The sequence below is a fragment of the Mastigoproctus giganteus genome, chromosome 3 (assembly GCF_048544385.1).
Source record: "Mastigoproctus giganteus isolate SK-2022 chromosome 3, ASM4854438v1, whole genome shotgun sequence".
NCBI classification, from domain to species: domain Eukaryota; kingdom Metazoa; phylum Arthropoda; class Arachnida; order Uropygi; family Thelyphonidae; genus Mastigoproctus; species Mastigoproctus giganteus.
The window spans coordinates 230,112,756-230,136,924 of NC_143577.1; positions in this window are offsets into that span (position 1 = coordinate 230,112,756).

The window sequence follows — 24,169 nt, forward strand, 5'->3', positions numbered from 1 at the left end:
ATAGCGAGGCCAGTTGGGACATGTACATAACAAGGGTTATCTGTAATGGATTACGGCTGCTCACCAGTTATCTTAACTAGAATCCTTAACCTCTACGTGCGTGACAGAAGGTTAGACGTATTATATCCTCTTCTAGTCTTCATTCCGAATGCATTAATGGGAAGTGTGCCAGAATCGTGATGAAAAGTAAAAAACGCTTTTGCCAGACAGTTCGCCTACGTCTACCCCGGAAATCTATACTAAGTTATAGAATTTTTCGTGCACACAAGACTTCGAAAACCAGTGTAACAAAAGATCATCACTATGATTTAAGCTTTCTGCAAACTCCATTTGAATTAAAATCGTGACATTTTTCAGAATCACAGAAGAAACTATGAAATATTCGTAATGCCAAATTTATTTGTGGTAATATTGTCTTCAAATATTAATCTAAATAGGAGAAATACAAAAATAATTTCTGTTAACATTTCTATATATTATTAAAAATGTGAGTTTATAAAAGTATTCAGTGATTATTAAAAATTTTGTGAATTTTAATTTATAAATTTTCATTTGTTAATTCATTATTAGTTTATTACTTATTCATTTTCATTTATTAGCAATTCATTATATTAGTGATTAGCCATATACCCATCGAAATTAAACATTTAACATCACACCCCCCACAAAATAAAATTTTATTTTGTATTCGTTTATTTTACTTTTGTACCCCTAACAGAAATGCCCTCCAGGGAGAGCGTCCCTTTCGCCCATGGCACAGTCGCATGCAGTTTATACTCCAAACAGTGGACAGTATATCATATTTCCCCAGGAAATTATTTGGATTTGGACTTCCCAGCGTTGTATTCCAAAGGGGCCTATTGATGCGCAGTAAAAGTTACAGTAATCTTCCATTCCATATATCCCTTGTTCTCGCATCACTTGTGATGGCTGGTCATCCTGACCCCAATTTCCCAGTTGGTACAGGCACAACTAAGGCTGTGAGGCGTCGGTGTATTTTGTCTACGTTGCGTGTATTGTACAGTCAGGTTGCTGGATGAAAAATTTCAATTTCTGGAGATGAAACATGCAACCCTTGCTGGAGACTGACTAATTCGGCCAGGATGCAAAAAAAAACCTTTACAACAAGTCGGGAACAGCCACCGTACTTGCTGTTTCAGAGGCAGAAGCGTTTAACTACTTGACACCAACTCCTAAAAACCATGCCGTCCACAGAGCAATATGGCCTTAGTTGCTAATGCTCCTAAAAACCAAATAACAACAATAACATGCCGTCCACCCCCCATGCTTGGTATAATAGTTTGGGCCAGTGGCGAATCTACGATACCAACAGGTTCCCTATCGCGGAAGACGATATAGGATTAGTGCATCCCGACTGGGCTGATCTTAATGTAAATGCTTGAAAAGAGGCAGATGTAAGTTCTAATGGGAAATATGTTTTCATGTACTGTACATTGCTGTAACAATAAAATTAATAGTATATATTCAATATAAATAAAATAAGCTTCATTAGTCACATAAATCGGGTTTTTTTCATATATTTAAAAAAAAAACACTCGAAATTAGCTTTTGTTGCTCATGAGGGGGCGACTGTATCATACTCAGTTAACAAACACTTATTGGGTAAACACTGGAAATGAGAACAACAAACGCCATCGTAATGCATGATGAGAATGATAGGCGGTTTATTCTAGCTTGTATTAAATACATAACTTATCGCATTTTATTACAACTGGTATTCAGTTTATTTTAATACTGTAAATTTCAGATATATTTCTTTTAAGTTTTATACATGCGTTTTGATTTTCAATAAAAAAAATATCAAATTTTATACTAAGAATGGTAATTTAGCAGTAATTTTAATAGGGAAATAATAGTAAATGTATGCTTTTTTTTTTTTTTTTTTGGCTTGTTTAAGCCGACACTAATGTGGCATATTATGGAACATAGCAATAAAAATATGCAAGTATATTGATTCGACCATCGCCTTGAACTAAAAACTTTTGGCAAAGACTTGGCTTGGTAAGTTTGGGTCACAGACTGTAACTATGGTTACCATGTCTATAGGTTTTACTCGTATAACAGAAGCTAATACGCTGCAGCTATAGTTACGATGTTTCAAAATGTATCCAGTGTAATTATTTATAGATATTTTTTGGCGACACATTTCTAGACTAATAGTTATTTCAGAAGCGGAAGAGCGTAGGGAGGAGAGCTGTGAAGGGCATAGAAACTGTTTCATTAAAAATAAAATAATTAATAAATAAATAATAATAAAAAAATTAATTAAAGAAATACTGTACTTTTAAAAAAGCTGCGTATATTTGATTTTCCCCTTACTTTAATATTTGTTTAAAAATTTAATGTATTATAATGTACAGTGGGGCTTAGAGGGGAACAGGTATCCTGTGTCTTACCAGGCACTCAGCCTAAAACACTGATGGATCCAATATCTCTCTATTACAGAAGATTTAGGAGAAGTCCGGTTGGCCTGCCTCCCTAAAATCCACTCATGCACACCTTCTCGATGGTAAGCCCTGTTACGTCACTTAGGTGGCAACGAACGTGTAGAGTGGTTCTCTTCAAGACGCCTGGTCAGCGTGAAGAGGAAAAGACCAAACCCTCCAGCAATGAGAGCACAACAATACAAATGGCCCTCAGTCCCCAGCAGCTTTCACTCTCCCTCTTACGGCAGCGAGAGGATCAGAGTGGAAGCAGAGGGTGCTAAGAATCTCTGGGTACGACCATGCTGCCATGCACGGAAATTGAACTTGGCCTGTTATAACGTACGATCACTCATCGGTGAAGACAGGATATTAGAGCTGGAAAAGGAATTAGAAAATGTGAATTGGAATATCATCGGTTTGGCTGAAACAAGAAGAAGAAATGAATCACTTATACGTTTATCAAGTGGAAATCTGCTGTACACCAATGGAAACAGTGAAAGGAGTGAAGGTGGAGTTGGGTTTCTGGTCCATAAAGATTTTAAAAACAACATCTTGGAATTCAAAAGTACATCACCAAGGGTGTCAAGACTAATACTCAAGATTTCTAAGAGGTACGAGCTAAAGATTATAATGATTTATGCACCAACATCGAGCCATGATGATGAAGAGGTTGAAGAAATGTACACTGAAATTGAGAGTCTTCTAGATGAGCAGAAAACCCACTACACTATTATTATGGGGGACTTCAATGCTAAGGTTGGAAAAAGGCAAAACAGCGCAGAAAGAGGAACTATAGGAAATTTTGGAATTGGTGAAAGAAATAAAAGAGGTGAAAGACTTGTGGAATTTGCAGAATCTCAAGGAATGTCAGTAATGAACACTTTTTTCAAGAAAAGGGTGAACAGAAAGTGGACATGGAAGAGTCCAAACGGATTAACAATTAATGAAATCGACTTCATCCTCACTAACAGAAGATATATTGTGAATGATGTTACCGTCCTGAATAAGGTAAATGTTGGAAGTGATCACAGAATGGTAAGATGTACACTTGATATAGATGTAGGAAAGGAAAGGAAAAAACTGACTCGAGTAAATAATACAAAGGTCTTTGAAATAACAGAGGAGGAGAAAAAGCAGTATGTACTGGAACTTAAGAACAAGTTTGAGCTTCTGCAGACTGCTCAGGACCAAGATATCAACGAGGAATATTACAACTTTCTGAAAGTGATAAAGCCCAAGAAACCTATAGGGAAACAGAAATCCAAAGAAGAAAAAATTAGTCAAGAAACACTTGTCATGATGAACCAAAGACGACAAATGAAGAGCAAGAAAAACACTGACAGGGAGAAAATTGAGTATACTGAGTTATGCAAAGCCATTAGAAAGAGACTCAGAGAGGACATAAGAAGATTTAACACAAGAAAAGTAGAACAAGCATTAAGGGAAAACAAAGGATTTAAATCAGCAGCCATGAGCAGTAATACAGAAAGACAAATGATACTGAAACTGAAGAATAGCGATGGTGTACTTATAAACAGCAGAGAAGGCATAATTCAAATAGCAGAAGACTACTATAGAGAATTATACAAGGAGCGAGTGAATGATACCAGCAGTGGGGAAGATGGATTGCAAAGTAGCAACACATACGACATACCCGATATTCTTCCTGATGAGGTAGAACATGCATTGAAGAAAATGAAGAATCGGAAAGCCCCGGGGGAAGATGAAGTTACTGTAGAGTTGTTAAAATTGGGAGGAAGAGACATAACACAAAAACTGGCAAGGCTCTTCACAAAGTGCATTAGAAAAGGTGTGATGCCTAAGCAGTGGAATAATGCAATCATAGTTTTGCTGCATAAGAAAGGAGATAAATCAGAAATTGGAAATTATAGACCAATTAGCTTGTTATCCCATATCTACAAGTTGTTCACAAGGGTCATTACTAACAGATTAGAAAGAATACTTGATGAGAATCAACCGAAAGAGCAAGCTGGCTTTAGGACAGGATTCTCAACTATGGATCACCTTCACGTAATATCACAGCTAATGGAGAAAGCAAATGAATATAAAACACCATTATGCCTGGCATTTGTGGATTATGAAAAGGCATTTGACTCCATACAGCATAAGGCAATGTTTCGGGCACTGGAAAGACAAGGCATAGATACTCCATATATTATGATTTTGAAGAAAATATATGAGAGTGCTACATCCTTTATTAGACTAGACAAAGACAGTAGCAAATTTAAAATCGAGAAAGGAGTTCGACAAGGAGACACAATATCTCCGAAGCTGTTTACCGCTGCCCTTGAGGAAGCTTTCAGAAGATTAGACTGGTCGCAGAAAGGAGTCAATGTGAACGGGGAGTACCTAAACCATTTACGATTTGCAGATGACATTGTGGTCATAAGCCACGATCCCAAAGAATTAGAGGAAAATCTTAATCAGTTATGCACAGTTAGTAAGGATTTTGGACTAAAGATGAATATGGCTAAAACAAAAGTAATGATGAACAAGTATGCCACGGAAAGGGAAATAATGATTGAAGGAGCAGTAATTGAAAAGGTGGAGTCATATACTTATCTGGGACAAGTTATTAGCTGTAATAATGATAAATGGCTGGAAGTCAAGAGAAGAATAAGTTTTGGATGGATAGCATTCAGGAAATATAGTCACATACTGAAGAGCAATATCCCAGTTTGTCTGAAACGTAAAATAATGAATCAATGTATACTCCCCACCATGACTTATGGAAGTGAAACTTGGGCACTCACCAAAAGAATGGAAGAGAAGCTAAGAACTACACAGCGAAGAATGGAACGAATTATATTGGGAATCAGACTGTTAGATAAGAAGAGGAACACATGGTTTAGGCAGCAAACTCAAGTAAAGGACATTCTTATCAAAACTAAAGAACTAAAATGGTCTTGGGCAGGACACATAGCTCGAAGACATGATGACAGATGGACTAAGAAAATAACAGAATGGCACCCAAGAGGAGCTAGAAGAAAACCTGGAAGACAAAGGCGGAGATGGATAGATGAAATTCATGAGTTTTTGAGTAGTAAATGGATGGCCAGTGCTCAAAACAGAAGGAACTGGAAAGTTGCTGGAGAGGCCTTCATCCTGCAGTGGATTGAAAATGGCTGATGATGATGATGATGATAATGTACAGTATTTAATGTATCATAAAAACATAACTGTTGTTTGGCGCATTTAATACCACTGCCACTAATTTATTTATTTATTTATTAAATAGAAAATTCTAGTTATTGGGTTTTGCAGTTGGCCAGGCAATATATAGGCAGTGAACTGTGGCTAAAAGAAAAGCAGGTTTCAAAAATGTCCGATATCATTGCGTACTTCAAGATTTCCGGAAACACAGCATAGCATGAGTTCACGGTCTTAAACATGAGTAGATGGCGCTGTATAATGGTTTCATTTTCTTCAATGCTTTCAGTATAACCAGTACAAATGTTGCCAATTATTGGATACTTTATGTTTGGTTATTCAGTGCATTATTATTATATTAGTCAGTTCGTCAGTAATAAACTTATTGTTATATTAAATGCTGTGTTATGTGTTTGTGTCAAAACAACTAAGGCTGTGAGGCATTTCCGTGTATTCTGTCCGTACATTGCGTGTATTGTACGGTCAGGTTGCTGGATGAAAAATTTCAATTTCTGGAGATGAAACATGGAACTCTTGCTGGAGACTGACTAATTCGGACAGGATGCAAAAAAAAAAAAAAAAAAAAAAAAAAAAGGGGTGCATAAAAATAAGGCTAATTTCAATGCAAAGAAATAACAGTTTATCATCTTTTCTAAATAACTTGTCGTGCAGCATTCTGATATTTTTCAGCCATTGTAAAAGATTTATTTGGAGAGAGAGAGAGAGAGAGAGAGAGAGAGAGAGAGAGAGAGAGAGATCTGTTGTTGTAGAGTTTTTAAGTGCGTCGATGACTTAGACCATATTGTGTCGTTGTATATTAATACCAGCACAAGTGTGTTTTCACGTGTACGATTTACGTGTTATGCAGGCTGCAAAATTCGTAATAACTAGAGGGGAAAACCATACTCCCTCGGGCTGAAACCGGCTAAATGTGGCCTTGATTGAAGATGATTTTGGAAGTTCCTCCAGTCATAGACGGGAATTGAACCCAGATCTCTCCAAACGAGTGACAAGCGGCGAAACCAATATATTATTAAGAAAGGACAAATCAATATAGGGGATGAATTTTTTTTCACATCCTTCGGTCTCCTCGTTCCATATTTTTACACTGCTTGATGTATGCGATAGAGTATTATCGTACAGGAAACTGTACGATAATGCTATAACGCATTACTGTTGATCTATCAAAGTCTGGTCACTGCAGATCTGTCAAAATGTCACTCGGAATTGATTTTTTCTGACATGACTCATCACGAACAATTTAACACGACATTACATTACTGTATATAACGTATATGAAACACCACTGCGCTGACTGACATTTTTCACAGCGTGACTAAGTTAGTCGGTCTCAGGCGAGGGCAGCATGGTTTTTCTCCCGGAAACTCGGATTTTTCGTCCAGCAAACAGAAAATCAACCTCAGAACACACGCAACATACAGACAATATACATGGAGCAATATGGCCTTAGTCGCTAATGGTCCTAAACCCCAACAACAACAACCCTTGTTATGTCATTATGACGAGTGTTCCATCCATTTCAAGCCTTGATCTGAACTGTGAATGCAACTCGTAATTGAAATCGGTTGCTTCCGCTGTTCAATGGTACAAGGATGATGGGCTAAGCTCAACTGTAAATGTCTTCTGTTGCTGTGATGTGAGTGAGGACTTGTAAGCAGATGCTCTGCTATAAAACATGCCATGCAGCTCCCTGTGAGGCTGCTGACACACACAGATATTCCAATGGACATTTGGAACTAAGGATGTCTCTCGATTCGTTTTTATCAATTTCTTCGGAGATCGGTGATTCCTATTAATCAGTTTTTTGGCCTGCGCGTCCATCAGTGCATATGTACATAATTCTTCTATCTTTTCTCTACATCCGTCATGATTGATTTTTCAAAGTTAAAAGGTATAGTTGTCGCACGCAGTGACATTACTGATATGGAATCCAACGATTAAGCTTTTTTGAAACATTGTCTGATTCCTTCTCATTAAAAACTGTTCCTGCTTTGAATATGTCTCGTTCGCGGCGTTCACTACATTTAGAGGGGTATTCGAATACTTTTGGCAGGGCAGGCCAGGGCAGTGTGTGTGTGTGTGTGTGTGTGTGTGTGTGTGTGTGTGTGTGTGTGTGCGTGTGTGTGTGTGTGTGTGCATGCGCGTGTGTGTGTGTGTGTAACAGAAAAGATTAGTAAACGTTATATATTAATTTAATCAGTAGTATCGAGCTGAAGTTCCTTGGTTGATTTCCTATTTCGTCCTGCGAAAAGCCAAATCCACCCTCGTCCGAGATCAACTAACTCGACCACCTCGTGAAAAAACAAGTCAATAAAATTCCTCCCATATTTGACGGCATTCTAGATTTTTCATAAGTTACTGAAGGACGGTAATTATAACCATTGTGCTACCCGTGGGAGCAGGAGGATCAGCAGCCCGGTCTGGGTCTTAATCCCTCGTGGGTAGCGTAGTTGGTATAATCACTGTCCCCTCTACACCTGGTGGAAAAGACCTGAGTTTGAATTCTCTCAATGATGCGAGGATTTTTTTTTTTTTTTTGTATCTCTTTCACAACGTTGTTGATTAGTCGGTCTCAGGTGAGTGTAGCACGTTTCTCCTCCCCCGGAAACTCGGGTTTTTCATCCAGCAAACAGTTAGTCGACCACAGGACACGCAATTTACAGATATATTATATATAGCCTAAGTTGCTGATGCGCTTAAAACTCTTACAACAACAACAACAACAACAACTGAATCTTAATTTTTATTTAAGTTACAAAGGGGTGAATTTGCTTTCCTCGGGCAGATGCCAGCTTTTGATGCAACTAACTCTTCCTAGATGCACACGATAGCTGTAACTTGATTTCAGACAACCACCGTCTCCATAGAAATAATAATAATAATAATGAAAAAAAGAAAAAATGGTATTGAGGGAATACCATTATTTCTGTTTTACGAAAATAAAATTCTTCATAAAAATTTAGTGACATTCGGTGGTCTTACAAAACCAAACTGGTGTCAACACTAACAGAGCTCTAACTTGGTAGTCGTGCACCCAGGACAATATAAAAATTTTTATATCTCATCCTCCCCCTTCAATGAACATTATAAATTAACAATGAATAAATAATTGGTGAAATACTGCACAATGAGTATCGCCCTCACTCATGTTATTGATTACTTTTAAAATCACGGTTTTGTGCCCCCCCCCCCCGTTTTGATAAGCCCGGAGCACCATAGGAGGTATATTAAGAAATATAAAGGGAAGAGCGTCAGCAGGTTCTGACATTGTATACTATATACCTCTGCATGCAGAACAGTAGTTGTTAGATTGCACTTACACAATTGAATTTCGCTCGATTATCACAATATATGTGAAATGAATCATATTATAAGATCATGATTTTTTGAGAAATTAGTTTTCCTTTATCATGTCAGTTTTATCATTATGAATTTACTTATGTATAATATAACACTGGGTTGGTTTTGCATTAGCAGTAATCTTTTGTGGAGGAACGGACTTGTCTGTGGCACTGGTGAAAGCTCAACGTCGGAAACAGCTGATATAAGTTTGTAGTTCGCTCATGTGGGGGGGGGGGGTTAGTTTTTGAGTGTTTGCGAGGAAGAATGAATCAGTTTCGACATCTTTTCGTCTTCCAACGTGGAATGATTGTTGGGAGCAAGACAAGCAGGCAGGCACCAGAATCTCGAAAACAATCAACATGGTTAAGTGCTCGAGTTCTCTAGCTCAGCAATGAACAACAAGCCAAAGGTCACACGTGGGACAGCCAAGTGTGGTCGACTCCTGTGGTGAGTGTCATGCATCTCATCTGGTAACATAGTATCAACACAGCACACACAGGCCCATCTAACCACTCTACACCGTAGGAACAGCAGGACCAATATCCACATGGACATGCACCGGACATAGCTCGTATAGGCCTTGCAGTCGACTGCCGTCACAGGTACTCATTCTCACTGCGAGAGAGAAGACACTGCGCCTTGCATGACTACGTCAGTACCAACGCTGAACTACCGATATGTGGAAGTCTGTCGCCTGATCTGATGAATTCCATTTCTACTATATCATGCTGATGTGTGTATCCACATTTGGACAGACCAACATGAGGCCACAGCACCTGGATGCACTGTCGGTGTTCGACAGGGTGGAGGCAGTGGTGTTATGGTTCCGGTACTGTTTTCGTGAGATCCCTGTGTCCTCTGATCACCGTTAATCAATGACTCGATGAGAAAGCATACCTTTCTGTCTTCGCACTAAGTAGAGCCTTTCATGATGACAGTGTATCCAAACAACTCCGCTCCAAACAACAAGACAGCGTGCCATGCCACAAGACCCAGTAGTTGCTAACTGGTTTCAGGAACATGGCAAAGAATTCTCCGTCCTGCCACGACCGCCAAACTAAGCAGATCTCAACGCAATTGGGCAATGGAACCTACTGGAAAAGGCCATTCACTGCTACGACCATCCACTCAACAAGGTGCAGGCATTACTGGATACATTGTGCAACGCATGGCCACCACTACCACAGGGAACCTAGCAACACCTTGTGGAGTCCATATCAAGACGTGTACGGGCTGTATTGTGGGCAAAGGATGGTCTCGCGAGGTATTAGGTAGGTGTTAATAATGCAAAGTCAACGCAGTGTATATATACTGGTGTTCAAAAAAAGTGCATCACCTAGGAATTTCACATTTCTAACCGTTTTTCGTGATGGTATGTTAAACACGACAATTATGGCTGAAATGTTATCAGACCTCAATTTGCTTCAGTTTATTATTTTAAATGGAAAAAAAAAATGAAAAGTTCACCAGGTGCAAACTAATATTTAGTTGAATCGCCTCTGGCTCTGATGACAGCAGCACACTGTCGAGGCATTGACAAGATCAGTTTTTGAAGATAATCAACTGATAGTTCCAAACACGAAATATGGCTTCTTGAGTTCACGAAGGGTCTTTGGTTTCTTTCTGGCAACTGCAGATTCCACATGATGCCAACGGTTCTCTATAGGATTCAGGCCTGGGCTGTTTCCTGGCCAGCTAAGAGTTGTAATGGACCATTCTTCCAACCATTTTTTAACCTGTAACAAATGTAAACACATTACTGTCGAACCTCTAATGCAGAAATGAAGCTAAAGTAACTACAGAAGTGCCTAATTACACTTTTCGCCCGATGACAAGGAGCATAAGAGTCGTCCTGAAAGATGTAATTACTTGGCAGGTTGAAATGGTCTCTAATGGAGGGCAGCAATTTGCCTTCCAATATAGCCAGGTATCTACTGGCATTTACGGAACCTTTTATAAACTACAGGTGATCTACTCCGCGATATGAAATGCACCCCCATATCATTTGGCTGGTAGGGAATTTCACTATAGACATCAGTGTGGATAGTGTTCTTCACCACGTCTACAGCAAAACGTTTGTCTCCCATCAGAGCCATGCAGGTTGAATTTCTTCTCATCCGAGAAAATAACTGACTTCCACTGCTCGAGGGTTCATTTGAAATGCTCCTTACACCAAATTAATTGTGCCTTTTTCATATTTTGTGTGAGGAGGGGCTTCTTCTTAGGACGACGGGCTACAAGTCCATTTTTGAAGAGGTGTCCTCTGACTGTTACTACACTTGCTACCACTCCAGAATGTTCTTCCCATTCTCTTTTCAGCTAAGACGAAGCTTTATGGTTTTTTAAGGCATAAGTGCTTCAAAATGCAGTTCTGTTTTGGCTGATCTTGTATAGATCTTGTTTGCATCCGGTTTCTTTTTTCCTATCAGCAGAACCAGTATTTTTGAGTTTGGAAAGATATCTACTCACTGTCGACTGATTACAAGACACTATAAGCAATATGACGAGAAGAACATCCGTCCTCACGTAAAGCAACAATAGCACTCTTTCTTCGTGGTGTCAACTGCACGTAACTCGCCATCTTGACACAAGCAAGGAATGATTGCAACTCTTGCAGAGCGTGCTTATATATCTGAAAGTAACAGCTGATGCAATATTACATCATCACCCACGCGTGTCAATCTTATCTGATTCAATCTGTAAGAAATATTGCCATATACCTACGTTATTCGAAGACGATTACAATTTTAAGGGGTGATGCTCTTTGTTTGAACACCAGTGTATACTGTATTTATTATTTTTTTTTTTACTAAAATATTTTTGTATGTTTCTTCTGCAATTAGAGCGCGCCTAGTGGGTTTTTGTGATGTTGAAAAATGCCTTTTCAGCATCACAAAAGCAGCATCGGCTGCCTTTAAACAACTTACAAATAATATATATATATTTTGACGTGAAAACGTCTATGCTGGGGGTACCCTACGGTGATCAGGCTGTCACGAAAAGTGAAACGTCTAACCGCTGTTATATTTCCATAACTAATAGACAATAGTATAAACAATTATACTTATTTTGTTGGGTATATAATGCCGTCGACGAATATGTAAGAAAAAATGATAAATTTTGATATTTAAATAACTACTTCGTTCAGTTACTTCGCATTTGTCGAGCAGTGCGGTTGTGTTTCATTTAGTTAAGTTGTGACGATGCCGAAAGTTGCATCAACTAAACGTGTTCAAAGATTTCAACAAAATCACAAATTTAACGTTGAAAAGCAAGCACCAAAGTCGGCGGCGGAACGCAAGAGAGAGAGAGAGAGAGAGTCGTAAGCGTAAACGCGAGCAAGACCAATTAGAGGCAGATGTCCGGCCATCAACATCGAAAAGAACAGTGCAATCAGGAATGAAGATCGTAAAAAGTGTTATACGTTAGCTTCAAAATAATTTGAAAGAACGTTTTTGAACAACTTGTTCGGATATATCTGCAGTGTTTGCGACTGACTGTGGTTTCAGAATGTTTTGAGATTACCAATGCCAAACCATATACAAATTCTTGAAGATGAATTTCCAGAAGCAGAGAACGTGGCATCGTTTATGCTTTGCAATTCATGCTTCACAAGCTTAGAATCGGGAAATGTACCGTTGTTATCCAAGTCCAATGGCTTCATATATCATCCGTTTCCATCGAATTTACCGCCGCTCGATTATATAAGCCAGAGGTTCCCAAACTTTCTCGGTTCACGGCGCCCTTAGTGTCCCAGTAATATTTTCACGGCACCCCTAAGCCAAAATAAATACCTAACACAGTGGTTTTCGACCTTTTAATATATAATCATTTTATTCTTTATATAGAGGTACTAAATAAAGATCAATTATAGATCACACCAAAATTAAAAAAATACGGTACAATGGATACCGTACACCTTTTTATAATGAAATAAATGTATAAATTTAAAATAATAATAATAAATAATAATAATTTTAAATAACTTAAACCCAAATTACACGGCACCCCAAGAATGTTGTTGCGGCACCGCGGTTGAAAACCACTGGTATAAACGAAAGGTTGGTTTCGGCTAGATTGCCATTCATGCAGATTCGACATTTGCGATATGAAACTGGCAGTTATGGTATCGTCGGACAAGTCATAAATGTTCCAGTCGACGTGAATAATATGGTTAGAGAGTTGTCTCGTGCTTTAGACGACGATTATGCATTCAACGTTCACATCAAGAAGCAATTCATAAATCGACTTACTTGCAAGGATATGCGAGAAAAGAAACGGTCAAATCGTGGCTAAGTAATCGTGACTCAATACTCCTCTGTACAAACGTTATAACATCACAGCCGATCGTCAGTTGCTTGCTACAGTTTCATCGAGAGTTACCAATGGCGAACAAGTAGACAATGTAGGATCATGAATGATCTTGATGTAAATGAAAATACCGAATAAAATAAAACTGATTTTATTAAGCTTAAATTGTATTTTTTCATTTTACATGACGTTATTCACGGATTCACCTTCGACACCATGGAGCCAACGTCGATTTTTTGTTCAGTTTTTTTTTTTTTATATATTTTAACACATGCGGCTGACGTGAAGCGCGGGCCTGCGTACGTCGTTCGTTCTAAGTTTCACTGAACTTTGCTCATCTATATCTTAAAATATGATTATTTTCTTTATACTATTTTTGTCGGAAAGGTAATATCTTTTCTTTCCCGAGATCCATCACTATGACGTGAGCAATTCTATTATTTTTAGAAGTAACCATACGTGTTAAATACTGCGACGTCGGGAAATGTTACAAGAGTCTATTTCAATCTGGCAATATTTTCTGAAAACATTATAAAATACATTAAAAAATGATAATAATGAAAACAAAAATTATCCTGACAAAAAGCTTTAAATGGATATCTTCAGTTTTCCTCTGCACGCTCACAAGCGTTAAATGTTTCCTGCATTTACCAACGGCCTTCTTATTTCAGTTTCAAACACACACACACACACTCCAAATAGTAAAAGAAATGCAATACAAACAGAGCGATTCAACTAGTGACCTTCAGAAATACTGCACCCAGCAAGTGTATACACAAACAGCATACTACAATTTCAGTTGTTTTCTTCTGCAATGTGGAGTTCTCAAGTTATAGAACATGCAACAGAATAAGTTATTCCAGCCGGTTGTAGGATTCTGAAATCGTTACTAGCTGTTCGAACCAGTTGTTTGAGATGAGTATTTATAATTTGCTACGTACGTGATTATCTCACTTCATTTTGTGTTAATGAATACAAGCACATAATTATTAGCTAAACATTAATGAATCAAAACTCATATATACTAGACAACTCATTTAAATTAAGAAAATATTGAATATCGAAATATTTTATTGAGTGCGGCACCTAGCGAACGGTTGCATTTCGTCTGCTTCTTTAAAATATAGCTTCGTTTATTTGTCAAAATCTAGAACTTATAATAATAATTATTAGTATTATTAAAATAATAATTAATTATTTAATAATAAAAATTCCCCTCTCGTCTTTTTAATTTTTTTTTTTTTAAACTAAAGTCAATGAACTGCAAAATCCTGTTCTGTTTCCTTTCAGAATAACTATAATCAGCTTGTCAGTTTTGTAATACAACGTAAGTAAACACGTTGCATGCCTTTTTTACTATTTTATATTATTCAAATTTATAGCTTAGCGTAGACTGAATAATGTCCACGCAACAGAATAATTGTCCATGCTAAATGCAGCAATCGGGCACAGCGATTTTATACATCAAGAGTGAGATGTGTATGAACATTGATTCCTTTTCAATTTGTATTTAGATAATACAGATATTTGCAAACTACCAAAGAACTGAGACATATTTCAACTATGTTTCTACTTTTATGTATAGTGGGATTAAGGCCCCCAAAACATTTTATTTTATATAATTGTATTTCCATGTGTAGACGCTTGTAAAAGCTACCGGTGTTGAAGATACGAGTTCTTTGACTCTCTGATTATTATTATTATTATTATTATTATTATTATTATTATTATTATTGCTGCTGCTCTTATATTATTTCTCCCTGATTGGGGGTTCCACCTCGTGACGGGTATTGCTACCAAGTAGGATTGTCAGAGAGTTCCTAGACCAACAGTAACATCAGACATGACAACAACCACCCTGTGGTTGTTGTCATGTCTGATCATGTCTACAGGTGTTCAGGATTGCGACTTTCCGAAGTTCCTTGTAGGTGTTCGCTGGGAGACCTGTTGCTACTAGGCTGTTATGTAGGGTCTTTGGCACCATACCTGTGGTTGACACGATGATCGGGATGGTCGTTACTTGTTACATATGCCACATCTCTTTGATCTCCTGTCTTAGGTTCGTGTACTTCCTGATTTTTTCCCCATGGATTTTCTGCAGGTTGCCAATGTTGGGTACTGTTATGTCAATCAGATAGGTAGTCTTTTCCTTCTTGTCCACAAGGGTTATGTCCGGTCTGTTGTGCGGGATTGTCCTATCCGTTATTATGACGCGGTCCCAGTACAGCTTGTGGGTTGGGGTCTCTAGTACTGCCTGGGGTATGTCTGCCAGGTACTTGTAGTATGGTACTTGTAGTATGGTACACTTTCTTGTACTTGTAGTATGGTACACTTTATAGGTGGAACAGGACCAGGGTATGTCTGCCAGGGGCAAAGGTTGATGACGTTGTAGAGCGAATATCATCTTTTAAGGGCATAAAAGGTGATATAATTGTACACATTGGCACTAATGATATTAAGAGTAGGAGACCGGCAGAATTACTTAACAAGTACAGGTCACTGTTGAACAAAAGCCGAGAATTAGGGTTGAATTTGAAAGTGTCTGCAATTCTGCCCAGACACGATAGGAGGGAGTATATGATGAGAGCCTTGTCGATCAATTCGGCCCTGGAAAGATTGTGCAAGGCTCAAGGGGTAGAATTTTTTTCAGCCTGGACTGTACTTGTTAACGGGAGAGATTGCTTCTACAGGGATGGGATACACTTAAATAGAAAGGGTGCAAGAATATTTGCTGATGCTATCGAGGCAGTGTTAGGTGGGTCGGAAAACTGATAGCTTGGGGGGAGACAAAGACCAATAGATTGACAGTAGCCACTGGCAGAGGTGAAAGAGATTCTTGCACTGCTTCTATTAGAATGAGCAGAAGCCTGAAAAACAAGATGCATGATATTTCAGAGACTGCTGGGAGCCATTGCGGTACAAGTAAACACATGGGTTGTGTTAGGGTAGCTAAGAATAGAAACAGGTGCAGGTATACTTGCGTGTACACCAATGCTAGGAGTTTAGTAAATAAATTTGATGAATTTGAGGTATTGCTAAAAACATCAAAGGCAGATATTGTTGGGATATCAGAGACATGGTGTCACACAGATATAAGGGATGCAGAACTGGAATTTGGGGAGTACAACTTCTACAGAAAGGATAGACAGGATAGGAAGGGGGGAGGGGTTATGCTATTAGTTAAGAAACACATAAAAACCAAGGAAGTGAAGCCAGTCGACATCGCTGGACAGTGCAGTGTTGAGTCAGTTTGGTGTGACATAAGCATTGGGAGATCAAAATTGAGAGTAGGAGTGTGCTATAGGCCTAATGACTCTGATGAGTATAATAAGAAACTATACAGGGAAATAGAGTGGGCCAGTAAATCAGAGAGTCTTATAATGGGAGATTTTAATTTCCCAGATATTGACTGGAATTTGTGGGTTGGTCACTCACACACTAGCAGGGCTTTTGTGGATTTATTGGATGATTGTTTTCTACATCAGCATATTCGGGAGGCAACTAGAGGGAGTAATACTCTTGATTTGATTATCAGCAGTGATTCTTCATGCATTAAGAATCTGCAGATAAATGAACCACTAGGTGGCAGTGATCACAGTGTGCTGAAGTGGGATTTACTAAAAGAGGTAACTACCATTAGGGGTAAAGGGAAGGGTTATTGCTTCCGTAAAGGAGACTACGATGGACTGAGACAGAGACAGTATTTAAATTCTATACGGTGGGACCAACTGATGATGTTACCAACAGCAAATTCAAAATGGGAAGCATTCAAAGAACTTATCTTGGAAGCTAATAGGCTTTACATACCAACTAAGAAATATTGTTCAAGGTTTAGGCCAAAATGGATGTCAGATGAACTAATGAGGCATATGGCAGAGAAGAAAAATGCATGGGATACTTACAAATTAACACATGACACAGAAGCCTATGATAGATACAAGTTGATATGCAACCAAGTTACAAAGGAGGTTAGGCAGGCGAAGGCAGATTACGAGAAATCCTTGGCAAGGGATGCAAAGAAAAACAGCAAAGAGTTCTTTACTTATGTAAACTCTAGAAGGAAGGGGATGAATCAGATTGGTCCACTTGATATTGATGGGTCAACTGTTGATGATCCTGCTCAGGTAGCTAACAAACTAAATGAATATTTTGCATCGACATTCACACATGAGGAGTTATTCAGCGAGGGGAATGCCAGAGGTGTATTCAACTCTAGCAGTAAGCTACAAAATATTGAAATAACTGGGATTAAAGTGGAGGAGAAACTGTTGAAGATAAACACAAGAAAGGCACCCGGGGTGGATGGGATCTATCCAGTTATATTAAAGGAGGCAGCAAAGGAAGTAAGCAAACCCTTAGCCATAATTATGAGAGCTTCCTTGGACTCAGGGGAGGTACCCATAGACTGGAAATGTGCAAATGTGACCCCAATTCACAAAGGAGGATCAAAGGCTGACACAAGTAATTATAGACCTGTGAGCTTAACTTCTGTTCCAGGAAACTTAATGGAGGCACTGGTTAAAGAAGCACTGCAGGATCATTTAGACAAGACTTCAGTTATAGCTCGGACACAGCATGGTTTTGTTAAGGGGAAGTCTTGCCTGACCAATTTGATTGGATACTATGATGCAGTCACAAAAGAACTGGATGCAGGGAATAGCTTTGATATTATATACTTGGATCTTAGAAAGGCTTTTGATACTGTTGCACATGGAAGACTGCTACACAAATTGGAGCAGTGTGACATTGGAGGCAAATTGCTGCTATGGATAAAGGTGTGGTTGAGGGGGAGAAGACAGAGAGTGGTAATCAATGGACACTGCTCATCGTGAACTAATGTTATTAGTGGAGTCCCTCAGGGCTCAGTGTTGGGTCCATTATTGTTTTCTGTATTTATAAATAATATTGATGATGGTATATCAAGCTTAATGTCCAAGTTTGCAGACGATACAAAGGTTGGCAGGGTTGTCAAGGACACTACTGACACTATGCTGCTGCAACAGGATCTGGAAAGGTTGAGCAGATGGGCTGAGAGGTGGCAAATGAAGTTTAACATTGACAAATGTAAAGTACTACACATGGGAAACAGCAACCCCAGAGCAACGTATCAACTCTGTGGTACTACACTGACAGTGGTAGAGAATGAAAGGGACTTGGGGGTGGTTGTGCAGGCAGATATGAAGTTTTCTGAGCAGTGCAGACGGGCTGCAAGAGTAGCTCATGGAGTATTGTCAATGATATACAGGAATTTTTCCAGCAGGGATAAGGAGGTGATTATTCCCTTGTATAAGGCAATGGTCAGGCCACACCTAGAGTACTGTATACAGGTCTGGAGGCCTCATTTCAAGAAGGATGTAGAGCTGCTGGAACGAGTACAGAGAAGGGCAACAAGATTAGTGAATGGAACAAAGGGGTGCTCTTACGAAGAAAGGCTTAAGTTTTGCAAATTACAGTGTCTGGAGACTAGGCACCAGCGAGGTGATCTGATAGAGGTGTATAAGGCCTTGAATGGTTTCAGCATGCTCAATGCTGATGGGATTCTTCCTCTTGCTCAGAATAATCACCTGAGAGGGCATAAATTCAAATTGAGGAAAGACAGATGTAGGATAGACGTGCGGAAATTTGCCTTTAGCCAGCGGGTGGTTGGTTGGTGGAACAGACTTCCATCCCTTGTAGTGGAGGTTGATAGCCTAAATAAGTTTAAGGCTCAGCTGGACAGGTATTTTGAACGAACAGAGGGGTGAAGTGGAAGTGGTTTTTTTTTTTTTTTTTTTTTGGCTGATGCTGAATAAGCTTGCTTTCTTGCATCAAATGCCTCTACTAATGCTAATGCTTCTTTTTTTATTATTATTATTAGCTATAAGGTGCAAGGAAGCCCAAGGCTTTTGCTGCACCAGTCAAAAAAAAAAAAAAAAAAAAAATCCTGAGTTACTCAGAGAGAGAGAGAGACAATTTGATATTTGTCTACTTTCTGAATATCGAATTATTATAAATTCTAAATTATAAAAAATAATAATATTAATAGCCTCATTGTTTTTGGCGTCCCGGTCAAGGAGCCCTGCTAGCCGGTACTGTGCATAACATACAAATTAGCCTACGAACACACATTCCTGAAGACATAATATTGATAGGCCACATCAATTGGCTCATTATGATCAAATAGTTCGATGCATTAAATTTCCAAAACAACCAAGCCAATTAGGGATTTAAATAATGGATCGTTACTATTAAATATTGGCGAAAACTATTTCTTTTATAGAATTGAAGTGAGTGAAATTTGGATAATACTCTGATAGACAAAGATTAAGGCAGAGATAAGAAAAGTGCAATAGTTTGCAAACCATATAAAGCATTCCATTTATGAACTACACAACATTGCCAAAAGTATAGTAAAAATCCATAATTAATCAAACTAGGTCTAAGTGTTATAAAAATTTAGACATTTTTTTTCCCCACTCGGACCTCAGACTGATGACGTCCTATCTGACGAATATCCGGTATTCTATCCGACGTCCTATCTAGATTTTTATAACACTTATGTTTTGATAAATAAAATTTATGGTTGCTTGGTTGTTTTGGAAACCCTTTGAATGACATGCTGTACATTGAGTAGTATGGGTTTTCAGCTCCTTTTCTGTTTCAGCACGACAATGCACCACGTCATACTCACAGCTTGTAGTGACTTAGTGTGAATACATGGGTATGTAAATACTTTGTTAGCCCGCTCAGAGGACTTTTTAATACATTTTGGATGAACTGGAGCGTCGGCTTTGAGGGAACTCAACATACTCACAATCAGTAACTCAATTGACCTTCGTGTTAAAGGATGAATGGATCAAAATACCGTCTTTCCATTATCGAAAATTAATGAGTCTACCGATGAGGACACAGTATGCATTTAAGGCTAAAGGTGGCCGACACTTCAGCAAATATTGTGTCAATAATTTTTTCTTTTCTTTTTTTGAAACATGCAGGTGTTCCGGATACTTTTGGCAATGTAGTATATATGCGGATGATTCAAAATACGTACAAAAGTCCTTTCATATCTGATGGAAGAACGTAGTGAAGGGACAAGCTAGAAAATATTTTATTGTGAATGCGAGACGCGACCAAGAATGAGCCTGATTTTATCAGGCTCATTCTTGGCATATCTCTTGGCATATCTCTTGCCATATCTTCGGCGAAGACATGTTGTGACATGTTTAACTGTGCATTGAACTCTTTATCATGGTTTTCGCAAGAACTTCCGAAGCCAATGGGAAAGCAAATGCAGGCGTTCTTGTTTAGAAGTTAATAGACCCGAATTTGTTTATTATTAAAAAAAATTTTTTTGGATATTTTTCTGTATCATAATTTTCACAAAAATATTGTCTCTATAAATTATAGAATTTTTAAGATTTGTTACTTCCATCAGATGCAGAACTTTCTGTTAGGAAGATGCGTCATTCGTTGATGTGACACTTTCAGGAAGACAATGACTGTGGACGGAGTGCAATTTTGCATAAGCCGTTGCTCACTAAATCTCCTTTATCTGTGCGTATAGCAGTTGAAACGTTGTTTTGCGTCATATGCCAGCCACGCGATTTTGCTTAAGACTACTAAAATCTTTGGTTTTGACTTCCGCAATTGCTCACATCTGTGCATGGACGGTGTAAGATTACTGGTTCCGGGGGATTTCGCATTAAATCAACCAGGCTTACCTTTGTTCCTGTATGTGTGATATCAGAGAACTCTTGCAATGACATGCGATTTAATCACCATATTTTAGGAAGTGTGTTTTGAGGCCACAGCTCTTGTCGACAGTGTTTTTTTTTTTTTTTTTTTTTCTTTTTTCCTGTCACTTTATCACTTTCGGCTTCCTTGCAAGAATGATTTTTTGGAATCCATTTCTTATATTCCCTATCCTTAAAGAAAATTAAAATTCCCATGTAGTTCAATGATCATTTCGAGTTTTTCCTCCTTTTTAAGTTCGTCTGTGCTTTTTTTTTTTCTTTTTCTACTTTTATGCGCAAACCGAGAGCAATTTGTTTCTGCGCATCCGCCATTTTGCCCATTCATTCCTCCAAATCAGGGCACAGCAACAAACATAATATCCACTTCAGCTACTGTATATTATACGGTATATGCATTGCTTATGAGCTATGTATAAACAGGAGCGTTCCTAGGTTATGAGGCGCCCGGGTTCCAATTGAAATTTGGCGCCCCCTTTAAAATTTTCTTCATATGTGTATGTGTTTCACGTTTTCAGGCTTCCCTTGAACGTTGACGCCCGGGTGCAGTTTACCCTCTGGATATCCGCCCCTATGTATATAAAAAAAATAATGACTGCTGGATTTGTATTGGTCTGATTTTAATGAAATTTGCGAAGGCACGACAAGTCGTCCTCTAGAACGACTTGTCGTACCTTCCTAAATATAATATGAAATATATGCGAAATATGATATTTCACGAAAATGTCTACTGGGAATTCAGTGATCACGTGCTGACAGATAAAAATAAAATAAATAAATTTCCGAATTTTTATTGGGTCGATTTTAACGAAATTTGAAAGGAATCCTCAAATCTTTCTACGTGAGCAAAATATACAATTTGATGAAAGTCCATCCATTAAGAGTGGAGTTATTATTACATGCGGACGGACAGACAAACAGATGCTATAACTAAATATTGTTCCAGCGCCTAGGGAAAAATATAAATTTTGTGCCAATAATCCCCCCCCCCCATAAATAAACATTATAAGTTAAAGTGACATATAATTACATATATTGTATAGATGTGGTTTCTATTCAGGACCAATCAGGGTCTGAAAGCAATGAAAAAAAAATTAATATGAACAAACCCTACTGTATACATAAAAGCATTGTTTTATATATTGTTACACTGCGATTACTACCTTTGTGTTAGCATCGTGTTCCAGAACTTCTGTCAGTCCCTTGGTCACTTCTATTCGATTTTGAATGATGATGAAGGTATGGCTGTTCGAATTTTAAAATATAACAATGACATTTTCAATGTTATGATTTTCAGTGTTAATTTTCAATGTTATCGTCAAAACCTTTTCACAGTTAAACTCCATATTCACCAAACTAAATCAGCACTTCCTCATTTATCCTACTGCTGTTCGAATTTCAAAATATGACAATGAAATTTTCAATTTAAAAAAAAAAAAAGTAAGATGCAAATATGTACCTAGTATGAATAAATGTTTCACTAGGTATGCGTTTGCTTACTGTATTTTTTATTATTTTTTAACCATTCGGTAGCATTTTTGTAGCCATTTCAAACAGCCATATCGGCTTCCCTGTTCAGAATCGGACACGTTTATATAAACTTTTTTTTTTTTTTTCATTGTTTTCAGGTCTTGAATCGATCCTGAAAGTACGACTCACTTGTTACGAAACACCCTTTATACTATTATTTTTGAAATCTATGTTTTTTCGTCCCTAGTTTTGACGTGCCCGAGACAAGTGTCCCGTTGTCAACGACAGCCAGTTCCAGACGCACAAGTAGTTGATGAACTCCTCAATTGGCTGCTTAACCATCTACATTCATCACTGAAGCACGTCGTGTGTGGGGATTTCAATCTCCCAAATATCCTGGGGAGCCTCAAGAGAAGACAGTCAGCGTCTAGACATATTAGGTCTTAAACTGGTGAGCACACCACCCACGAGGATGAAAGCACATTGGATCTCGCGTTCGCGTCAGCAAATTGTTGTTGTTATTTGGTTTTTAGGAGCATTAGCAACTAAGGCCATATTGCTCCGGGGATATGCGGTGGTCATTCCCTGACCTTTCCGCATCCTCCGTATTTGGTGGCTCACGGGCTCGAACCCCGGTCTAATCAAGAAGTGTGTGCTACTCACTGCTGCTCCTGCCCACCTGGCTACGGAGGCACCTCAGCAAATTGTCTAGCTAATCAAAACCCGACAAGCAACATACAGTCTTATCATAACCCCATCATTTTCTCTGTGCAAATAGAAATGCCCATCACTTCTGGCAGGAAGAAAGTCACAGTCAAAACAATTACAGCCCCCAAATACCCCAATGCTGAAAGGTGTGTTTATGCGGCCCAAGCAATCCCATGGGATGTCCTTGAGGGTCAGACATCCCATGGGTCAATTCCGAGTTCAGGGTCGGACATCCCATGGGATGTCCGACCCTGAACTCGGAATTGACCTAATGACAAGGTGGATAGCCACTATCTCTCTCTTTCTCTATGCTGCAACAAAGAAGCTAACCATTACAGAACATTCAAGCGCCTGGTGGAGTCCAAAAGTCTCTGAAAGCTTCCACGTCAAACAGAACATGCACAAGCGGTGGAAAAACTCTGGCTCACCCTTGGACAGAACTGCCTTCTCCCGAGCTAGGGCGCTTTTTATTAGGATCAAGAGGGAGGCAATAAAACTTCATCTAGAGGCTACCATAAAAAAAAAAAAAATCAAATTACTATATTAGGGTTACCCGTAAATGATTACATTAACCCGTATTCGTGTCTGTAAATTGCGTGTGTTCTCTGGTCGATTTGCCTGTTTTGCTGGACGAAAAAACCTCAGTTTCTGAGGGGAAAAAACCTTGCTATCTACGCCTGAAACCAACTAACTCAGCCACGGAGTGAAAAAAGCCCACTAAAGTTCCTCGCGTCATCGACGGGATTCGAACCCGAGCCTTTTCCACCCGGTGTGGGGAGGACGGTGACGATACCACTGTGCTACCCACGCAGACTAGAGGCTACCATAAATAAGGGGAAGCCCTTCCATAGAAGCAAGTCAGAGGACGCCACCGACTCACTCAGTGCAGTTGGCTCGACCATATAACTAGGTTCGCGGCTCAGCCAGAATCCACTACACCAATGGAATTCCTAATCAATCCGATTTCAA